Source organism: Dendrobates tinctorius, unplaced genomic scaffold (assembly GCF_039654945.1).
Source record: "Dendrobates tinctorius isolate UK_male_01 unplaced genomic scaffold, ASM3965494v1 ptg000151l, whole genome shotgun sequence".
Taxonomy (NCBI): Eukaryota; Metazoa; Chordata; class Amphibia; order Anura; family Dendrobatidae; genus Dendrobates; species Dendrobates tinctorius.
The window spans coordinates 7,818,785-7,822,367 of NW_027361818.1; positions in this window are offsets into that span (position 1 = coordinate 7,818,785).

The window sequence follows — 3,583 nt, forward strand, 5'->3', positions numbered from 1 at the left end:
CCAAAGGGAGGGGGAGTCTGTGACCAATACATGAGCGCACTGCAGGAGATCCACGCTGCGATCAATACACGGGATGACGTAGGCATAGGGCCCCCTGATATCATTCTAAGAGACCAGTTAGTGGCAGGCTTTAGAGATGCGCTGCTTAAGCAGGCCTTGCGAGAGCACTTGCGGGTTAATCCACGTATAAAGTTGGGGCGGAAGTGCGTGCACGTGAGCAGGAGCAGAGGGTGACAGTCCCGACAGTGAAGGTCCGGAGAGGGGAGGTATCCGTTTCGCTGGCAACTGAACCAATTTGGGTGAGAGAACTCTAGAAGGAAATCCAGGACATGCGAGAGGAATGGTCCGACATAAGGAAGAAACCTTCAGTACCTCTGGCCCCCTCCAGGGGCAGAACTGATCCCGAATCTTGACAAGAAACAAGAGAGCCTCACGCAGAAAGGCAGACAATCTGTTTCACCTGTGGAGACACTGGACATTATACTCGAGAATGCGTGCGCCGGGGAAGATCCCTCCACCGCCGTCCATTAAACTGGTAGGCTCCATGGTTGGGGGACGCAGCCCGGAGCCTGAGCAGCCAGGAAGGAGAGAAAGAAGTCCCACAAGTTTGGTTTCCCTGAGTACTCTCGTTTGGACCGAAATAGACGGTTGGGCCATCTGCTGTTTAGCTGATGTGGCACCCCTGGGGGTTCAGTCACCACAGAGATACTGCACCTCCTCTTGAGGTGTAGTATCCCACTCCCCAGGTAAGATGGTAACACCTGACCATACTCCAGCACCTGCACCCAGCACAGACACCTTAGAACAGCAGAGCACCCTTTATGGCAGCTGCTTTGGTTCATGAAGGGTGCTGGGTGGTGGGTGGAGCTTAGATGACACTAAGAGGGGAAAGCTGACATGAAGTTAGGTCAGAATCCCCAGAGAGGGGGAGAAAGACAGTTCCCCTCCGGGGGAAGGAGGGAAAGGACGGAGATGCAGAAGCCTCCTGTGAGCTGGAGCTGCTAGCAAGGAAAGAGAAAGAAAGAAGGATCAGTTGTTCAGAAGGAAGATAGATAAGAACGGAACGTGAGGAGCAGAGAGACTGGGGACTAGGGCTAGAGCGGAGCCCTTCTCTATGTTTAATGCGCCAAGGCCGGGCGCCAGTATCCGAGGCTGTGTGTGATACTAATGATCCTACAGCAGAAACCGGAGGAATAGAAGTTGTGACCACTTTATTCCCACCTAAGACCCGAAGACACAGCAGCAACGTGTGTGAGCCGGGACATGATTGTACGGAGTCCCCGAAGCAGGCTACAGCTGCCTGTCATGCGAGTGGAGTTCTAAGTGAGAGCGAGAAAGAGGAACTTGAGTGTAATTCATAACTACAATTCAGATTAGCGCTAGAAAGGAGACGTTCAGAAAAGGCACATTTGGAAGGGAGTGCTGGAAGGGTTAATCCATCTGCCTGGGAGTTGGCTGAGCCCCTGATCTGGAGGACATAGCACTGAAGCGGGCATCTGTCTATGCCAGAAATGTGATTAAAGTATTGGAACTACATTCAGCTGTGTCATTGCCTTCTTCCTGTGCCAACTTACTCAGCACTGCTCCATCTCTGTGCCAAACACTACATCATCTACCTCAACATCTACTCCCGCTGCCCTGGGACTACAGCTCTGCCTGTGGAGAGCTATTACATCGTTGCTGCACCACACCATTTGTCACAGAGGATCTGCACTGCAGCGCTGGTCACTATATGATCAGAAACCACAGGTGGCGTCACGAACTACCTACACATAAACTTTATTCCATTCCACCTATTTTACATTGGACGCCCAGGGCCACGGACCGTGTCACCGCCACCGCGACACTTTCCCTTTAAGACACCGGCCCGGTACTGAGTGATCCCTACTACTGCCCTGGGGGTGATCCAGCTGATACCGGCTCTCAAGTAACCACTACTGTATACCCAAGACTCATTTCCGAATCATTTCCCCTAGGCAATGTGGTCTGAATGGAGCCAAGTGACCAAATTGACAGCGGCCAATCAGTTGCCCATTCCGGTTGCAGGGGTGGGCTGGATGCAAATCACTGTATGCGGCAAAGATATGGGCCGGAAAGGAGTCTTATTTTCCGCTGAAGACCCTGGCAATTGTCCCCCTGTGACTTTAGGAATGAGCGTGTTGAAAGAACTCAGGAACATCCTGGTCAGCGAGTCAGCGGATGTGTTTCTGAATCGATGGAGCCCTCACACCCCTCAGAGAAAAGTGTTCCAACAGTTGATAAGGGTGGCCCAGGCCCAAGAGACATCGAGTGAAAGAAAAACATTGGGCAAGGTGGTCATTCCGGCCACCGCTAACCTCATCTTACCACCAGGTCAGACTGTGTTCACTCTGCCCGTCCGAGCCTATACCGCTCTTGAAGGAGTAGAAGTTCAGATAGAGCCAGCTTTTATGGATCAGCTACCTCCAGGGATCCTCATTGCACGGACGTTAGCCACTGTTCACGAAAGTAATGTACCGGTACGATGTGTCAACCTAGAAGAAGACGATCTCACGCTCTAGCCCAAGAGTGAAGTAGCACAGATAAAGGGAATACTGGAAGAGCTGATACCATCAGAGGCTGTTCAGTTGGCGGTGAAACAGGGGGATTCCTGTACAGTGGCCGTAATGGTGTCCTCCGAATAGCCATCCAATCACCTAAAAGAAGGACACCGAATCCTTGAGCAGATGCGGGCCGAGCTAACAGAACTCTCACTCCAACAGGTTTAACAAGTAGAGGCAGTACTAGAGCGAAATCAGGATGTTTTTGCTCATCATGACGATGATTTCTGGTGTACCACAGCCATCACTTACGCGACTCCAACGGGAAACACCACACCAATTTGAGAGTAATATCAACAAATCCCACCACAAATGTACAAGGAGGTGAAAGAGATGTTGGCGCATATGCTGCAGAGTGGGGTCATCCGAGAAAGCCAAAGTCCATGTCATAGTACGGAAGAAGGACGGGACCCTGCGCTTCTGTATAGACTACCGTAAGCTGAACGCCTGCACCGTGCAAGTCTCGTACCCACTATCGAGAATCGAGGAATCGTTGTCTGCCCTGGGAAAAGTGAAGTACTTCTCGTCATTGGATCTGGCCAGTGGATATTGGCAAGTCCCCATGTCTGAGCATGACCGAGCGAAGACAGCATTCATACTGCCCATGGGATTGTTTGAATTCAATCAGATGCCTTTCGGCCTTATCAACGCACACGGACCTTTCATAGATTGATGGAGAGATGTTTCGGAAACTTGAACTTTGAGGCTACCCTCATCTATTTGGATGACATCATCGTTTATGCAGCCACCTTTGAGGATCACCTGCAATGGCTGAAGCAAGTGCTGCGCCAGCTACAGAAGCACGGCCTAAAAGTGAAACCCGGAAGTGTCATCTCTTCCACAAGCAGATTGAATATCTGGGGCATGTTGTATCCGCTGAAGGAGTAAGACCATCATGTGAGAAGATCGTAGCAGTACAGGACTGGCCCACCCCAAAAACCGTGAAGGATATTCGGGCCTTTCTGGGACTTACCAAATACTATCGGCGGTTCGTGAAGAACTTC